The sequence below is a fragment of the Natator depressus genome, chromosome 20 (genome assembly GCF_965152275.1).
Source record: "Natator depressus isolate rNatDep1 chromosome 20, rNatDep2.hap1, whole genome shotgun sequence".
NCBI classification, from domain to species: domain Eukaryota; kingdom Metazoa; phylum Chordata; order Testudines; family Cheloniidae; genus Natator; species Natator depressus.
The window spans coordinates 8,127,176-8,146,316 of record NC_134253.1 but is presented as its reverse complement, the minus strand read 5'-3'; positions in this window follow the sequence as shown (position 1 = coordinate 8,146,316).

Genomic DNA, 19,141 nt, shown 5'->3' with positions numbered 1-19,141 from the left:
AGACAAACTGGACTTAGTGATAAATGGTCACTTACACCAAAAATGACACAACATTCAGGTTGCTTCCAGTCCCAAGAGACCTGTCACCTACCCCAGATCAATTGGTACCCTAAATCTTATACCAAAGACGATGCCTTTAGCCAATCCTGTAATAAACTAGCTAAAGGTTTATTAACTAGGAAAAAGCAATAAGAGTGTCATTTACAAGTTAAAGCAAGCGAACATGTACAACCAATGAGTTACCATCTAACTCCTGAGACTGACAGAGTGCTTATGCCCAAACAAATTTGTTAGTCTCTAAGGTGCCTTAAGGACTCCTTGTTGTTTTTGCGGATACAGACTTACATGGCTACCACTCTGAAACCTGAGAGTTGTCATGATCTGCCAATTCAAAGCATCTTTCAGGGCAGCCCTAGGGGCAGCCCCTGGGGATCCCTGGCTTCAGTTTCAAGTCTCTGGCCCTTCAGAGTTCAAACAGCCAAAAAGGTGTGGTTTCTTCTTGTCAGGGATTTTTATTCCCCTCCCCTCAGCATCCAAGATGATGGGACAAGTTCATGTGCACTTGGGGGGAGGGGGAGAAGTCTTTTTGTCCTCTGATGTTCCACAGTGGTTTGTCTGGGGTCCATGAGCCTTCTTGTGCTGGCCAGGAAATGACACCTTGTGTAACAAACTAATATTTCACACTTACTTGGTAATGCTTCTCTTCTCACTGTGAGGGTTTCCAGTTAGAGTGCAAACACTGTAATCTTTCCTTATGTGACAAAGTTCCTCCTCTACCTTGGTGGGACTTGCGCTTATTGGCGGATTTGCTCGCCTTGGAGCTTCATGGCAGCCCTCAGTTTGGCCATTTTCGTGAACCCACAGTCCAGGTCAACTCCTCCTGTGTCTGACCAGGAGTTTTGGGGGGAACCCGGGCCCGCCCTCTACTCCAGGTTCCAGCCCAGGGCCCTGTGGAAGGCAGCTGTCTAGAGAGCCTCCTGGAACCGCTGTGCGACAGCTACAACTCCCTGGGCTACTTCCCCATGGCCTCCTCCCACCCCCTTCTTTATTCTCACTATAGGACCTTCCTCCTGGTGTCTGATAATGCTTGTACTCCTCAGTCCTGCAACAGTATGCATTCTCACTCTCAGCTCCTAGCACCTCTTGATCCAGCTCCTCACGCGCACACCACAAACTGACATGAGCTCCTTTTGAAACCCAGGTCCCCTGGTTAGCCTGCCTTAATTGATTCTAGCAGCTTCTTGATTGGCTGCAGGTGTTCTAATCAGCCTGTCTGTCTTAATTGTCTCCAGAAGGTTCCTGATTGTTCTGGAACCTTCCCTGTTACCTTACCCAGGAAAAAGGGACCTACTTAACCTGGGGCTAATATATCTGTCTTCTATTACTCTCCTATAGCCATCTGGCCCAACCCTGTCACAATTATAACATGCAACATAAACATTGCCAGTGAGATTAATGACGACACAACTTACAAGCATTTCACAGAGTCTAAACACTGAACACATTCTTATTAGACCAATCTCTATTTTAAGCAAAACTAACATGCAGGTGACCTGGTCTGGTTTCCTGCTACAAATTTGTCAGTTCTTAGCTAATGCCTGCAGCCCAGGCAAGAGCTGGCATCTGGCCTGCCAGTGTCACTGTGGTCACAGAAATTGTGAATTTAAATAAAGACTGTGAACTCTTGGAAATGGTGGGGGAGCAGGGTATGTGTGGGTGGGTGGGTGTGTGTGTGTGTTGGAGAGTGAGCTCACTTCAGCAGCAGTTCCTGTCCCTGTGGATAAATTGGAGAGAGTCCAGCGAAGGGCAACAAAAATGATTAGGGGTCTGGAACACATGACTTATGAGGAGAAGCTGAGGGAACTGGGATTGTTTAGTCTACAGAAGAGAAGAATGAGGGGGGATTTGATAGCTGCTTTCAACTACCTGAGAGGTGGTTCCAAAGAGGATGGTTCTAAACTATTCTCAGTGGTAGAAGATGACAGGACAAGGAGTAATGGTCTCAAGTTGCAGTGGGGGAGGTTTAGGTTGGATATTAGGAAAAACTTTTTCACTAGGAGGGTGGTGAAACACTGGAATGCGTTACCTAGGGAGGTAGTAGAATCTCCTTCCTTAGAAGTTTTTAAGGTCAGGCTTGACAAAGCTCTGGCTGGGATGATTTAATTGGGGATTGGTCCTGCTTTGAGCAGGGGGTTGGACTAGATGACCTCCTGAGGTCCCTTCCAACCCTGATATTCTATGATTCCCACTGGGTTGGGCCCAGCTCCCCACTGCAGGTGTTACAACCTGGTGCACAAGGTCACAGCACCACTGAGGTCTGCCCCAGCTGCCCCTCCTTCTCCACATAAGATTGGCAGGTGTACCATACCTGAGTGGTGCCAGGTTGCAATGCCCACAACCAGGGCCAGCTGCACGGGACAGGAACCACCAACATGGGTGGGCTCGCTCTCCAACCCCCCATTCCCTGCAGCCCCTTTCAAGATTTCACAGGCTTTATTTGGGCCACGGAAAACCAAGCACAGGAAATGCCTTGTGAGAAGTGAGAAGCACATGGCTAACCTGTGGCCAGGAAGGAATGTTGGGGACCTTTCCATGACTTTTCATTTCCCTCCCCAACTCTGCTGTGAAATTTACTAAAAATGTCCGTGCCAGAATGAGAGCTTTGTTTATTTTGTGTACTGTGGTAGCGCCTCAGAGCTTCAGACATGGACCAAGACCCCATTGTGTTAGATGCTGGACAAACACAGAACAAAGACAGTTCCTGACCCAAAGAGCATACAATCTAAGTATAAGGCCATGTCTACACTACGGACTTTGGTCAACACAAGTTAACTTGGCGTAGAGCTGCCAAAGTTAGTATATCGCTCGGGTGGGTGCATGCTTGGCTGCTTGCACTGGTGCTTCGCCTACTCACCAGCTGTGCTTGTGCTGATGCAAAGTGAGGTGCACCATGGATAGGTATCCCAGTGGGCCACCGCCCAGTGTAATGCCTTTTGAGAAATGTTTGCAATGTGTTGTGGGGTAGAAATGTGTCACCCAGGGATCTCTGGGAGCAGGGGCCAACTTCCCAGCATGCAACTTTCTCTATCCCATAATGCCATCCGTATCCCCTAATTTTTGCAGTTTTTAAAAAAATCCCACAAATCCATACAGCACTTTCCTGTGGCCACCATCTCTGACCGAAGCATGGAGCCCGCCCAGCTCTGTACTGATCGCATGAATGCTGCAAGTACAGGACGCCACGATCCTCCAGCATTTGCAGAGCCACAGGAAGAACCATAACCATGAGGGAGGGGATGAGAATGGGTGCAAGGGAGATCAGGCTTTAGATGGGGTCACTGGGGTAAGTGGAGGGGTGAGAGGAGAACAGTGGGAAACTTCTGCCTCTGTGACTGGAGAGAAGGAGGAGAGAGTTACAGGGGGCAGCGGAGAAAGGAGAGAGAAGGCCACATACTCTGTCCATTTTCTTTGGGAAGAAATCAGCAGCATCCTGTGCAGACAGAGAAATGGAGACAGGAGGAGGGGAGGGTGTGAAGAATGCATCAAAGGAAGCGGTACCTGTCCTAATGCAGATGTGCCAATGCCGCTTTGCCATGTGGGCCCATTTTGTGCCCTTTGAGCCAGGCCAGCTTTCTCCATGACTATCAGGGCTCACGGATCCTCCGGCAGATGATTACTGCCATTGCTCAGCTCCACCAGCTCTTCTGAAATTCACTTTCTGTTTGTTTATTTCCAACGGCACTAACCTGATTGAGAGTGTCAGCTCCTTGGGGCAGGAACTGGCTACTCCTCTGTTTGCATAGCACCTAGCACAATGGGGCCCTGATCTTGGTTGGTCCCCAGACACTATGGTAATAAACATGATTATTAATAATGAGACAGCGATAGAAGTAATTCTTCCACTCAATTCTGCTCTGATAAAGGCCTCATCTGGAGTGTTGTGTCCAGGTCTGGGTACCACATTTCAGGAAAGATGTGGACAAATTGGAGAAAGTCCAGAGAAGAGCAACAAAAATTATTAAAGGTCTAAAAAACAAGACCTATGAGGGAAGATTGAAAAAATTCCGTCTGTTTAGTCTGGAGAAGAGCAAACCGAGAGGGGACATGATGCTAGTTTTCAAGCACATAAAAAGTTGTTACAAGGAGGAAGAAAAATTATTTCAAGGAACTCCTATGACCATAGACTCTAAGGGCACAAGGGACCACTGTGCGTCTGAACAGCCTAGGGCATAGGACTTCCCTGAATTAATTCCTGTTTGAACTACAGCAAAACAGCCAACCTTGATTTAAAAATAGCCAGAGATTTTGTTCCAGTGGTTAGTTCCCCTCACTGTCAAACATACCTGCTGCCTTAATTCCAGTTTGAGTGTGCATAGCCTCAACTTCCGGCCATTGGATCCTGTTACAGAATCATAGAAATGCAGGGCTGGATGGGACTGCGAGAAGTCATCTGGTCCAGCCCCCTGCTAGACCATCCTTGGAAGGTGTTTGTCTAACCACCTTCAGTGAGAGGGATTCCACAACCTCCCTTGAAAACCTTTCCAGTGCTTAACTAGCCTTAGTGTAAGGGGACTGTTGCCCCCTTACTAACATTCAGTGGGGGTGTTTTAGTTCCCAGTACTAAAAAGGGGAAAGGGTCGATGGGGAATCAGGACCCTGAGACTCATAGTCCCCAGGAACAAAGGGGAGAGGCCAGTGCTCCAGGTCAGCCTGAATGACAGGGCGGGCAGACTAATCAGGGAGTCAGGAGGCCAGGGAGGTCCCGTCCTCCCTGTGAGCTGGAATTGCCTGGGTCAGACAGAGTGGGGCCGAGCTGAGGAGAAAGCAGGGGCCCAAGCTAAGCTGGGGAGCAGAGCTGGGCCAGATCCAGAGGGAACAGAAAAGCAGCCCAGAGAGAGCAGACTTGCCCTGGGAGCAGAGCTGCAGCAACCCTCAGAGAAGTGCCCAGTGCAGATAGAGTACTCCGGAGTGGGGACACCCTAGCCCCTGTCCTAGGTGACCACAGCAGGGTTGGGGGTCAAGCCCCCCAGGAATCCTAGCCCAGCCTTATTGGGATTACGAGGACTCTGCCAGACAGGAGAGTGGAAGGGGAGTCCTCAAGGGCAGGGAGGCCACTGGGTAAAGGAATTGGGAGCGAGGACTCAGATCCTTTCGCTAGCCCACTTCACCGGGGTAGTGCAGAAGCCAGGAAAGTTCCCCATAATAGTGGGACTATTCCCCCACTTACATAAGTATTAAAAACTTTTTCCTAATCTCCCTGTGCAGATGCAGCTGTTTACTTCTTGTCCTACTTTCAGTGGACATGGAGAACAATTGATCACCATTGTCTGCTAAACCGAACAGCCCTATGATCAAATTTATGATCCCCATGTACATACTTATTGACTTTCAACAAGTTACCCCTTAACCTTCTGTTTGCTATGCTACATAGATTAAGCTCCTTCACTGCAAACAAACCTAGTCTCTGCTGTCCCTGTGGCTGCTATCAGAGGCGACATGTGGGGGAGGGGGGGCATGTGGGTCACGTTCCCCCCCCCCCCCCCGATTTCTGACAGGCCTTGCTGGCTCTGCTCAGTCACACAGTGTGGCCAGGCCCCCTCCCTACAGCAGCTGCTGGAGCCAGTGAGCTGGGATGGGAGCCCTGGCCACAAGGAGAGGCAGCAGCAAACAGCTGGGAGGTGCAGGGAGGGGCTGCTGAGGGTAAGCGGGGAGGGCCTGCCTGGAGGCGGCAGCAAGACTCAAGCTGTTGGGGGGGCGAACTTTTAAATGGTGCCCCCCATTATCAGCAGGTATGGGTCGTCTCTGGCTGCAGTCACAGCTCAAATCCTCTCAGCACGTGGGATCTCTCCAGCAGGTGCTTCTGTTTCTATGGGACAGAGGTGAGGGAAGAGCGTGGAAGTGTCAGGGAATGGCAGGTACCCGGAAGAAACCCCCTTGAATTCACCGAATGTCTTGGCAACAGGACTGGTTGGAAAATGGGCTTCTTTCCCCACAGAAAACGTTGAGTTTTCAGTGAACCGTCCGTTGAAGCGAGAAGGATTTCGCTTTGGAAATGCTGCCTGTGGAGTTTGCATCAAACCACCAGCCGTGACCAGCTTCTCCCCATCGCCCGCCTGCACCGTGAGCTGGAAGCCTCAGGCTTCACCAGGGGTTTTGTGCTGGGCCGTGATGTTTTGGCTTGTGGTGGGACCAGGACAGTGATTTGTTATCCAGGTGGCCGCACCCTGAGCTGCTGTTCTTGGGGGGGTTTTGGTCTCATCCTTGGCACTTGGTAAAACCCCGCCCTTCAGCTGAGAGCAGGACTAGCCTCTTGGCAAGGCTTACCAAAGACTCTTTAATCAAAGGATTCATGTCTTCAGGCCTGCATGGGAAAGTGATATCTGGATAGCGACCCTTTGCCCATCTCTTGTGCACCAGAGATCGCTTTAGAAACGTGCCTCACCACACCTCAGAGAGGAGTGTTTGAAAACCAGGGAAAACAGGGCCCAGAGAGATGAAGGCCCAGTTTTTTGAAGGCATTTGGGCATTGCTGTGCCAGTGCTGCAGTGCGTAACTGATTTAGGAGCCCAAGTCTCATTTTTCAAAAAAGTAATTTAGGCACTTAGCTGGTCAATGGGATTTTGACTACTAAGTGCCTAAAACCCTTTTGAAAATTAGACATCACTTATGTTTTATCACTTCCCAGTGGAATCCATTCCCTTTCAGTTGCTCCTGACTCTCAGCCCCCTCTGCTCTAACCACTAGACACCACTCCTCAGCCAAAGCTGGGAACACAGCCCAGGAGTCCTGATTCCCCGCTCCAACTACCAGACTCCACTGTGGAGGGACTCTGCAGCAGATCAAAGACTAGAACCCAAGTCCGAGACTGGTATCCCAGCTACTGGCAGTCCTTCATCTCTCTTTTCTCCTATGGGAAGGTGAATAAATTGTAGTGGCATAGTGTGTGTAGTGTGTAGCTGTGTTCACACGAGGGGTGTGTTAGCAGTATAACTACTTCAGCAAACAGAGCATCCCCCTCAGGGACACAGCTGTACCATCATAAATTCTGGGTATAGAGCAGGTCACAGTCAATCTAGCTGAGACCCACCAAACACACTGCAATGGTGGCCCCTCCAGGCCTCAGAAGTGTCTAGCAGAGATCCTGGGGGAAGTGTTTGGGGAAAAGTGTGTTTAAAGGCGAGCTGCAGAGGGCAAACTTGGGCTTGTTTTCTTCTTGGGACGTGTTGAACGTTGCAATAATTTTCACCTCGTCTTCCCTGTGTGGAAAACAACCCCCGAAAATACTCCCGGCCTCCTGTGTACATAGTGAAGAAGAAAAAAAGGGGCTGAGTCCAGTGTCTACATTCCCCCTAACTTCTAGACTCCCCCCCCCCAACTAAAAATAGAACCTAGGAGTTCTGGATACCAGTCCCTGCTCTAACCACTGGTCTCTACTGCCCCATACTGTATTTTTCAGACAAACCCTCAAGTTTAGTTGCTTCTGTGTCTTGTCTCCAGCACCGTCATGGATGTAGTGAGATAAACAAGCCCTTCATACCCCCTTCTCAGGAAGAACATTACTCAGAGTCTCACTCAAGGGCTAGGAGTGGGTGCCGGATTCTGGACACGTTCCAGGCAGCATCTCACTGGCAGGAAGACATCTGAGGTCTCTTCTGAAACCACCCCTCTGTGTGCAGCTGGCTGTTATCCCAGGGGCTGAGGTGGTTTTCCATTCTGTCATTCCAGCCTGGGTTGACTCACCCCATTTCCCAGGGCTACTCTGCCCCAGTGTCGCAAGTTCCTCTCTGCACCTAGCAGGCTTCAAACCAGAGTGGAACGCTTTCCTCTGCTTTCAGTTACAGGGCAGTGGTTGGAGCAGGGGGTGGGGAACCAGGAATGCTAGGTTCTTTTCCCAACTCTGGAAGAGGTGTGGAGCAAGTGGTTAGAGGAGGCGGGCTGGGTGTTAGGACTCCTGAATTTTAAGCTGAACTCTTCAACAGACTCTCTCAATGACCTCGATCAAGTCACTTCACTTCTCTGTGCCATAGTTTCTGCATCTGTAACGTGGGTGAAATGATACTGACATAACTCACAGGTGGCTCAGTTTGTTAAGCTTTGCTCTGCTTGCATGGAAGATGCTGGGGAAGGGCAATTAGATTGTTTCTCTGTCTTGTTTAGCATCAGAAATGTCTGAGGATCTGAGGCAGCTGTGGTCTGGTCAGACTGTGCTGAGACAGAATAATAGCCCCTTTCAACTTGTTCTCACATTCAAAGATGTTGCTGGTTTCCTTAGAACTGCTTCCAAATGAGCTCCACACCCCTGCTGGGGTCAAACTCCTCGAGTCCGTGCTGAGATTTTACTCTCACCTGTAATTATATGTTTCCTTGCAGTGTATTATTCATCCACTAGTGGTCACTGTGCTGCATAGAGTTCAGACCAGGTACTACCCTTGGAAGACAAAGCTTGAGCTCAAGCTGGGTGGAAGCCTGTTGGTTTGTGATTATTATAAACACCTGATGATTAAGGCCTCTGATCTCCCACAGCATGGCAACTCTTTGCTCAGGCAAAGTCCTACCAAATTCAGGACTTGACCTTGAGTCTGTCACATTCCTACAGACTCATCTTGGATTTAGCCAGCCCCTCTGGATCTGGCCAACCTGGATCTCCCATTACATGGATAGCTATGTGTGAGGTTCCCCTCTGTTGTTATCTGGACCAGTGATCTGCTAGGCCTCTCCAATCCTTGACTCTGGGAGCCAGCCTTACCCTGCTCTGCTGTGAGAACCCGCACTCCTGGGTTGTTCACGCACAGCCTCTGACATGTAAGCTGCTCCCAGCTATCTGCAAGCGAATGGCACTAGCCAATATCTCCGGTCCCAGAAACAACTCTAGGAACCTCCATCTTGCAGTGTCCAGTTATGCCCACTGGACACTGCAAGCTAATATAAATTTGTCAATTTAACAAAGAAATTGATATGCACCAGGCTTGTTATCCCAAGGGGAGCCTTTGACACACTTCAAACCAAATGCACTGCTTCAGGTAGAATAAACAAACAGATTTATTAACTGTAAAGATAGATTTTAAGTGATTATAAGTCAAAGCATAACAAGTCAGATTTGGGCAAATGAAATAAAAGCAAAATGCATTCTAAGCTGATCTTAACACTTTCAATGCCCTTACAAATTTAGATGCTTCTCACCACAGGCTGGCTGGTTGCTTTTCAGTCAGGCTCTCCTGTTTGATCAGTGCTTCAGTCGCATGGTCGTGGTGATTGTAGATGTGGGTGGAAGAGAGAGAGCATGGCAAAATGTCTCTCCCTTTTATCATGTCCTTTCTTTCCTCTTGGCTTTGCCCCGCCCCTTCAGAGACAGGTGAGCATTACCTCATCCCAGGCCCAAACTGCCCAAAGGAAGGGCCTGACTCCCTCAAGGGTCTAACTGATTCTTTTGTTGCTGCCTAAGCCGATGTCCATTGTTCCTGTGAGGCTGGGCTGGGTTTGTCCCATCCATGCCCTGACAAGGTGTGAACTGCCTCTCTGCTGTTGGAGAGTTTTTGCATGGGCTTGTTTTAAGCCATGAGGATACATTTTCAACCTCACAACTATATACATGAAATTATAATCTACAACCTTACTATAACATTACTGTAACAATTACTATAACTTAGGTCAGTCTAACAAGGGGGAGGGATAGCTCAGTGGTTTGAGCATTGGCCTGCTAAACCCCGGGTTGTGAGCTCAATCCTTGAGGGGGCCATTTAGGGATCTGGGGTAAAAATTGGGGATTGGTCCCCCTTTGAGCAGGGGGTTGGGCTAGATGATTTCCTGAGGTCCCTTCCAACCCTGATATTCTATGATCACTATAGCAACTATGCTCAGTGCATCATGAGCCTTCCGAAGACACCCAACAGGACAAACTTTGCATAGGATACAACACAGTCATTTTATAAAGATGACCATGGGGGTGCTGGATGTTTCCCCAAGGTACAGAGCATCACGCTATGTTCACGTGCAGAAGGCTGAGTGCTACAGAGGGGGAAGAATTGATCCCAGTGCAGGGTAGAGAGTGATTCCCCAACATGCAGGATTCTCCCTCTGGGTACTTCTGGGAAGGAAACGAGCCCTGGGACAAACAGGTATCCCAAGGGGCCACTTACCCATAAACCCAGCTCCTTGGGAGTAAGGGGGATGCAGGGGAAGAGCTAGGGAGGGTGCAGAGACCAATCCCCACCTTATACATGTAACCCACACCCACCCCATGTGGTGCTCTGTCCCTGACTCCCCCTGCCCCTGAGTGGTGGCTGGGCCACATAATCCTGCTATAGCTTCAGCTAATAGAGCTGGGTCTTTCAGCTCTGACACTAAAGGCTGAAGCTTTAAAATCCAGAGACCCTCGCCCTTGGTTTGATTCCTGACAACAAAACCAAGGGCATGAGATTACACACAGGTTGCAGCCACAAAGGGTGGAAGGAGCAATACCATAAGTGCCCTTGTGACACATGGCTGGAAAGGGTTAAACATCCTGCAGAATAAATAACCCTCAAAAGACAAGTGGGGAGATAATGTTTGTTTTTTAGTGTATTTATATACCTATGAGTAGGGTCAAGGATGTAATCAGCAGTCCCTGTCTATGCTGTATTCTGATAGTTCAGAGATCAAAAGAACATCCTAGCATTTAAATGAATTGTAAACAAGGGATATCTCGGAATTCATCTCTCTTTGAAATATACTGTGAATGGTGGAAGAACAAGCAAATGGCCTTATGTAATTCGTATAGCTAAGTACCGGTGATGGACCTCCTTCCTAACTTTCATCCTAATTACTGTTTGTTCCCTGTGGAACTCCAACTTGTCAAAAGAGGACATGAATTTGTATAAAAGATCCTTGGGTCCTGATTCTGTCATCTCAGATCTGCTTCCTCAGGGGAAGTTTGAATTGCAAGACTGAGGTCACAGTTATGCTGATACACCCTGAATATGAGATTTGGACATTGGACTATGACCTATGAACTATTTCTGAGAGAACTCTTTGCAACTACAAAGCTCACCATCTCTGCTATGAATCTGCACCTCAATGGATTGAACTCATGTCTGTAGGTATATTGATCTTTTAGCAATACTTCCTTTTGTTTTTTAATAAATTTTAGTTTAGTTAATAAGAATTGGCTCTAGCGTGGATTTGGGTAAGAGCTGGAATATTCAATAACCTGGGAGGTGATGTGTCCGATCCTTTGGGATTGGTAGAACCTTTTCCTTTATATGATGAAATAAGATTTACAGAAATTTTCATCATATTTGATGTGGGTACCTGGATGGGGGCCTGAGGCTGGATCACTTTAAGGGAACTGTGTTGTTTGAACTTCTGAGTAACTAGTAAGGTGTTTTGTGCTGGTTTGGTGAATCTAAGTATTGGAATATCCACCAGCTTTTGCAGGATTGTCTGCCCCATTCTTTGCAGTTCACTCTAATTGAGTGACCACAGCTGGCTCCCCACTAGGACTCCGGTCACAGCCCTAGAGAGGGAAAGGCAGAGCAAGGTCGGTTGCTGATGCTACTAGCACCCCCCAGAGGCATTGCAGAGCTGTGCGCTCCTTATACACCCTCCCGAGCAAGGCAACGGCTAGAGGCAGTGTGAGAAATATCTCTGGTATCCAGGAGCAAGGAGGGTTCTGTCTCTTTCAGACTCTGAGCGGGAGACGTGTCAAGCTGCTGGTGTGTGTCAGAGCTCAGCAACGCCATAGTGAGGAGTCCCCCTTCTTCCACAGGGGTCCCCCTATCTCTTCCCCTACATGCCCTTCTATCTAGCAATGGAAGGTACTTCCAAGGCATCCCTGTGATTGGGATGGGATGGGATGGTTGAGGCTTTGTTTTAATCTTCTTCTTCCCTCTTTCTCTTCTGTGGTTTTCCTTTGCTCCTTTTTCACTCCTCTTTGCCCCCTCATGGGTCAGTCAGTGGGGGAAGAGGGCCCCATTCCTGGGATACATCCTAATCACATCCCTTATGTTTGGTTTTTGCTGAGTGCCTATGGGCACCAGTGGAAGGGATGGAATTGGAGGGGGCTGTTCTGAAAATATCAGCTGGGCTAGGTCAAACACGGTGCTGCAGAAGGGTGGGGGTGGGCAGGGGTGAAGTAACTTAAAGGACTTACCGGTACTCCGGAGTCCTGAGCAGGGGGCGTGGCCTCAACCAGAAGAGGTGGGGCCTTTGAATACCCAGGCCCTTTAAATCACCGCCGGAGCCCTGCCGCCACTACCCCAGGGGCTCTGGTAGCGGGACCCGGGGGCTCCGGCTGCTGCAGGGAGCCCCGGGCCCTTTAAAGCGCCAGCCTGGGGAAGCCGGCCCAGTCCGGCACGGCGTACTGGCTCTTGCTGGTTCGCTGTACAGGACTGTACCAGCTTACTTTCACCTCTGGGGTTCGGGGAGTAACTGTGGGATGGAACTAGATAAGGGTGAGATACTTGGAATCGCCTTCGTCTTTCTATGATATCAAAAGGGCGAGAAGATTTTTGCTGTCAGCAAAACGCCCCAGAGCCCATGAATCACCCAGCTGCTGGAAACTCCCCTCCACTGCCTCCACCTGACTCTTATGGCCCCATGAGGAGTCATTCCTTCCTGACGCTGTCTGGAGATTAGGTTGCGAGTCTGTCAGTGAGGTCACGGAAGTCACGGATTCCCTGACTTTCCCTGACCTCCATGACTTCTGCAGTGGCTGGTGCTGGCTCAGGGGCTGCCTGAGCCCCGCAGCCCCTGGGCCAGCAGCAGCAGTTTGGGTGTATGGGAGGAGGCTCGGGGCTAGGGGTTGGGGATTGAAGGGGGGGGCGCGCTTACCTCAGGGTGGGGGGCTACCCAGCTCCCACTGGCATGGCCCTGCAGCTCCTAGGCAGCAGAGGGGCCGGGGGGCTCCATGCTGCACACTGCCTGCCCCGCCCCCACAGCTCCCATTGACTGTGGTTCCCAGCCAATGGGAGCTGCGCAGCCGGCACTTGGGGTGGGAGCAGCGCGCGGAGCCCCCTGGCTCCTCCGCCACCTAGGAGCTAAAAGGACACACGGAGCGGGTAGAGAGCCCCTGCCAGCCTCGACAACCCTCCACCTCAAGCTCCAGCGGGGGTCCCGGGCTGTGCACCACTATCTCCGTCCCCCCCAGCACCAACGGAGTCCTGGGCCACCTCCCCCAGCACCCGTGGCAACCCCAACCACCCCCCAGAGCACCCGCAGCCCCCCGCCCAAGTTTTAGTCAGGGGTATATAGTAAAAGTCATGGACAGGTCACGGGCCATGAATTTTTGTTTACTGCCCGTGACCTGTCCATGCCTTTTACTAAAAATGACTAGAATGTAGCCTTAATCATAGGGTATGTCTCCACTGCCCATGTGACAGCGCGGCCCCCAGTGATAAAGCACTGTCTGTACAGGTGCTTTTCAGCACTAAAACTTTTGTCGCTCGGGGGGGGGTGTTTTTTCACACCCCTGAACAACTAAAGTTCTAGCTCTGAAAGTGGCAGTGCAGACACCGCCATAGGTTTTCAGTTGTAATGTCCGAAATCACAGCAACTGCCCTGTATGACTAGAAGAACAGACCATCAGATGGTGATGCTTTACATTTATATAATAACACCTTTCTCTCATACCCCAAAGTGCTTTACAACCATTCAGTCATTCTCATTATAATGTAGGTGAGTAGCCTCCTTTTACAGATGGGGAAACTGAGGCATAGAGTGGGGAAGTGATTTGCCTGAGTTCACACAAAAGGAATCAGCAACAAAGCTAGGGATTGAACTCCAGAATCCTGGCTCCAAATTAGCTGTTTTGACAACGAGCTGACCTGCCTTCCAGAGCAGGGAAATAAAACCCAGGAGTCCAGATTTCTATCCCCTTCCCCCATTCTAGCCACTAGACCCCACTCCCTTCCCAGAGTTGGGGATAGCACTGAGGAGTCCCTAGCCCACTAGATAAAAGTCCTCTGAGGTAGGGAAAGTCGATTCCTTTCTTTTCTACACTCCGTCCTGTCTGTCTGATTTCCAAACACTAACACGCCAAAGCAGATGATAAAAACCCCATGGCAATGTTTGCTAGACAGCAATAGTTTCACAATGGCCCCCATAATCCACAAGTTCTGCCTTTGCACTTGGTGACAGTCACGGGTGTTGCACAATCAGAGAAGCTACATCTGAGAAAGGCTTCCGCATAATCATTTCCTTGCTAACTTAGAACAGTTCCTCATCAGTCACATGAAAGGGCCTTCTCCAGTTCACTTCAAATGGGAGAACATTCCCCAGCCTCTAGATCTAACTATTCACCCCACCCCCACCCAGAGCTGAGAACCCAGGAATCCTGTTTTCAAATGTGTGTGCTCTAACCTCTAGACACCACTCCCCTCCCAGAGCTGGGACTGAACCCCGGAGTCCTGCCCCCCTCCATGTTAACGACTAGAGCCCATTCCCCTCTGAGAGTTGGGCACTGAACCCCCACTCCCTACGTGTTAACCATCACACATGCTGCAACACCCCTCACTGGTGGAGGGGGAGAGAAATCAATTTTCCAAGATTTTTGTTCTTAAAACAATTTTGGTTTTTAACAAGACACAGCGTAGCTGACACACAGTGTAGCTGGCACACAATGTGTAACTGACACATGGTGCAGGTGGCACGTGATATAACTGACACACAGTGTGTAACAGACACACAGTGCAGCTGGCACAAGGTGTGTAACTGACACATGGTATAGGTGACACATGGTGTAACTGACACACAGTGTAGGTGACATATAGTATAGGTGACGGCATAGGTAACACATGGTGTAACAAACTGACACTGTGTAACACACAGAGGGCAGGTGACACATGGTATAACTGACACAGTGTAACTGACGTGGTGTAGTTGACACACAGTGTAGGTGACACAGGGTATAACTGGCACACAGGGTGTAACTAACATAGAGTAGCTCAGCAGTTCTCAACCATTTTCTTTCTGAGGCCCCCCCAACATGCTATAAAAACTCCATGGCCCACTTGTGCCGCAATAACTGGCTTTCTGTATATAAAAGCCAGGGCTGGCGTTAGGAGGTAGCAAGCAGGGCAATTGCCTGGGGCCCCATGCCACAGGGGCTCCCACAAAGCTACATTGCTCAGGCTTCACCTTCAGCCCCGGCTTCAGCCCCACACAGGAGCAGGGCTTCAGGGAGCAGGGCTTCAGCCCCATACGGTGGGGCTTCAGCATTCTGCGCTGAGCCCCAGTTAGTATAATGCTGGCCCTGCTTGGAGGCCCCCTTTGTTATGCAGATAAAACTATACAAGATCGTCTCAGGGGACAAGACAAGATGTCACGTTTATTAAAATAACACCATTTGATTTATGACCAATAACTAATATCTAATACTTATGTATACACACACACATACACACACATACACACACACACATCAAATGTTCTGCAGCTGCTAGATAGTTACCAATCCTGAACGTAGCTTGAGTTCGTGGCTTGATTGGGATCATAGTTCGTGGTGGCTAACTAGCCAGGAAAGCCGGGCACGAGGGAGGGCTGGGTCTCTGTTGGGCGTGCACCAATGCCCCTCGATGTTGGAAGCAGAACGTTACCCAAAGTCTTCCATCTCACCCATCTTTTTTATAGGTTTTTAGTTTGAATCCAGAGTCTATAGGTCTTGCTGTGGCACGCTGCCTCTGGGTTCGGGGTGATTGATCACCAGTCAATTGCAGACCTGACTTTCAGCCTGGGACCTGGCTTTGATCTTCCTTCTATTGTACTTTTGTTCTTTTCTTTTTAGGGTGGACTCTTCTTACTTGGTTAGGGCTGTTGTCTGCATCTTCAGCGGCTGGTATTTGAACTTTATTTCATCAGGACAGGCTGGCGCTGGAGGTTGATTCCATCATCCATCCATACCTCATTCATACATCTAAACTAAACTAATAAGATTACAGCAGGGTTTTGCAAAAATGAAGGTTGCAGCAAGCTTTTACAAAATGGAGTGCGCATTCTAAAATGGAGTTTGGGACAATATGGACAAGTGTAAAGAATGGCAAACAGTAAACAAAAGTTAGAATATAGACAATGTGGCAGGGTCGGGCCAGATGGCTATAGGAAAGTAATAGAAGGCAGATATATTAGCCCCAGGCTAAGTAGGTCCCTTTTCCCTGGGTAAGGTAACAGGGAAGGTTCCAGAACAATCAGGAACCTTCTGGAGACAATTAAGACAGGCTGATTAGAACACCTGCAGCCAATCAAGAAGCTGCTAGAATCAATTAAGGCAGGCTAACCAGGGCACCTAGGTTTTAAAAAGGAGCTCACTTCAGTTAGTGGTGTGCGTGTGAGGAGCTGGGAGCAAGAGGCACTAGGAGCTGAGAGTGAGAACGTGGACTGTTGGAGGACTGAGGTGTACAAGCATTATCAGACACCAGGAGGAAGGTCCTATGGTGAGGATAAAGAACCATGCGGGGGGGAGGCCATGGGGAAGGAGGCCATGGGGAAGTAGCCCAGGGAGATGTAGCTGTCGCCAGCTGTTCCAGGAGGCACTCTAGACAGCTGCATTCCACAGGGCCCTGGGCTGGAAACCAGAGTAGAGGGCAGGCCCGGGTTCCCCCCAAATCCTCCCAACTCCTGGTCAGACACAGGAGGAGTCGACCTGGACTGTGGGTTCAGAAAAACGGCCAAGCTGAGGGCTGCCATGAAGCTCCAAGGTGAGCAAATCTGCCAATAAGCGCAAGACCCACCAAGATAGAGCAGGAACTTTGTCACAACAAGTATAATGAATGATAAACAGTGAGCAGAAGTTACAATGTTGAAGCAAAGGAGTGCTTGTGCACCTTAGAGACTAACAAATTTATCTGAGCATGAGCTTTCATAATAAATGTGTTAGTCTCTAAGGTGCCACAAGTCCTCCTTTTCTTTTTGTGGATACAGACTAACACGGCTGCTGCTCTGAAACCTGAATGTTGAAGCAGTGTAAGTTTCAGCGATTTAGGCAGCAAATGGATTGAAAGTGAAACTTACAAGGGCAGCAGCCTGAACAGCTGTGGCTCTTAAGAAGCAGCTTAATTGTCAATTAGTCAATTATTGGGGTACCCAGTTTTATGAATGAATGAATCTTTATTCATAAAACTTTACTTATGAAGTTATATTAATAAAGTGAACAATTACAAACAATTTCATGTATCAGTTCTACACCTGAAACCTGCTCGAGGCCCCCTAGGGGGCCCCAGACGGCTGATTGAGAACTACTGGTGTAGCTGACATACAGTGTAGGTGACACAGGGTATAACTGACACACGGGGTGTAACTGACACAGTGTAGCTGGCACCCAGTATAGGGGACACATGGTATAAGGACACACAGGGTTATAGCTGACACACAGCGTACAGCACAAAGGATACAACTGATACACAGGGTGTAACTGACATAGTGTAGGTTTCAGAGTAACAGCCGTGTTAGTCTGTATTCGTAAAAAGAAAAAAGAAAAGGAGGACTTGTGGCACCTTAGAGACTAACCAGTTTATTTGAGCATGAGCTTTCGTGAGCTACAGCTCACTTCATCGGATGCATAGCATATCGTGGAAACTGCAGAAGACATTATATACACACAGAGACCATGAAACAAAACTTCCTCCCACCCCACTGTCCTGCTGCTAACAGCTTATCTAAAGTGATCATCAAGTGATCATCAAGGAAGGCCATTTCCAGCACAAATCAAGGTTTTCTCACTCTTCCCCCCCACACCCCCCCCACACAGACACACATACAAACTCACTCTCCTGCTGGTAATAGCCCATCCCTCTTTGAAACCTCTCTTTATAATGCGCATGATAATCAAGGTGGGTCATTATAAAGAGAGGTTTCAAAGAGGGATGGGCTATTACCAGCAGGAGAGTGAGTTTGTATGTGTGTCTGTGTGTGGGGGGGGGGGGGGAAGAGTGAGAAAACCTTGATTTGTGCTGGAAATGGCCTTCCTTGATGATCACTTGATGATCACTTTAGATAAGCTGTTAGCAGCAGGACAGTGGGGTGGGAGGAAGTTTTGTTTCATGGTCTCTGTGTGTATATAATGTCTTCTGCAGTTTCCACGATATGCTATGCATCCGATGAAGTGAGCTGTAGCTCACGAAAGCTCATGCTCAAATAAACTGGTTAGTCTCTAAGGTGCCACAAGTACTCCTTTTCTTTTTTCTTTTGACATAGTGTAGCTGACACACATGGTAGGTGACACACAGTATAACTGACACACAAGGTATAACTGACATAGTGTAGCTGACACACATTGTAGGTGACACATGGTATAACTGACACACAGGCCCAGTCTACACTAAGGGGTTAGGTTGAATTTAGCCGTTTTAGGTCGATTTTAAAATGAATGCGTCCACACAACCAACCCCATTCCGTCGACTTAAAGGGCTCTTAAAATTGACTGCTGTACTCCTCCCCAGTGAGGGGAGTAGCGCTAAAATCGACCTTGCTGAGTCGAATTTGGGGTAGTGTGGACGCAAATCGATGGTATTGGCCTCCGGGAGCTATCCCAGAGTGCTCCATTGTGACCGCTCTGGACAGCACTTTGAACGCCGATGCACTAGCCAGGTAGACAGGAAAGGCCCCGGGAACTTTTGAATTTCATTTCCTGTTTGGTCAGCGTGGCGAACTCAGCAGCATAGGTGACCATGCAGTCCCCCCAGAATCGCAAACAAGCTCCAGCATGGACCAAAAGGGAGACACTGGATCTGATTGCTGTATGGGGAGGAGCATCTGTGCAGGCAGAACTCCGATCAAAAAGAAGAAATGCAAATATACTTGCCAAAATCTCACAGGACTTGTTGGAGAGAGGCTACAACAGGGACACCCAGCAGTGCCGCGTGAAAGTTAAGGAGCTGAGGCAAGCCGACCAAAAGACAAAGGAGCCAAATGCTTGCTCTGGGTCAGAGCCCCATACATGCCACTTCTATGATCAGCTGCATGCACGCCATTCTAGGAGGGGACCTTACCACTACCCCACCACTGTCCGTGAACACCTGCAAGGGGGGAGTCTCACGCAACAGGGAGGAGGATTTTGTGGATGAGGAAGAGGAGGAGGAGAATGTGCAGCAGGCAAGCGGTGAATCCATTCTCCCTGGCTGCCAGGACCTTTTCATCACCCTGGAGCCAATACCCTCCGAAAGCGGGATCACCA